Raw genomic sequence first — 708 nt, 5'->3', positions numbered from 1 at the left:
TGAATTTGCATTAAAATATTACAGTTATATAAAATATTTTTAATGCATGAATATCCACCAAATTATTTCTGCTCATTTATTCATCTAGATTGTGTTACCTGCTCATGTGTACATGCTTTGGTTTTCTTTTACACATTCTTTTAATTTATTATCAGAAAAAAATTTTGAAATACACCATAGATAAAAGGATGAGCTTTATCTAACCCACTCATCAGTTAGTGCATTCTGATTTCAACAAGAGAATATTTCATTTATCTTATATGCATGTAATGGTATACGTTATGAGCCCCCTGTTACACTCTATAACTTGAGGCTTTATTGAGAAAATACCAATGAGCACCTTAACTTTTAGAACCCTAACATCAATTCTAAAGAAAATGGAACATTGTCTCTATTTTGTTTATTGCACAACTTGTTCAGAGAGAGAGACAAAAGGAAATTTTAAACAAGATATTTTGCTTTTTCGATTTTTTTTTGTTTTTTTTTTGTATAGCATCTCATGGAGATAGACAACTGAAAAAAAATCAGAAGACTAGGGCAATGTTTAACCCACTTACATTGGAAATGGAAATAATTAAAGTCAGAGTTGGAAGCAGAGAGCAAACTTAAAGAAGTTGGTTATTTATATACACCTAGATACATGAGATAGAGGTAGTCATTTTATATATATATTATATATATATATCATATCTATATATATATATATAT

Source organism: Octopus bimaculoides, chromosome 1 (assembly GCF_001194135.2).
Source record: "Octopus bimaculoides isolate UCB-OBI-ISO-001 chromosome 1, ASM119413v2, whole genome shotgun sequence".
Taxonomy (NCBI): domain Eukaryota; kingdom Metazoa; phylum Mollusca; class Cephalopoda; order Octopoda; family Octopodidae; genus Octopus; species Octopus bimaculoides.
Note: the sequence above shows the minus strand (reverse complement) of the source record.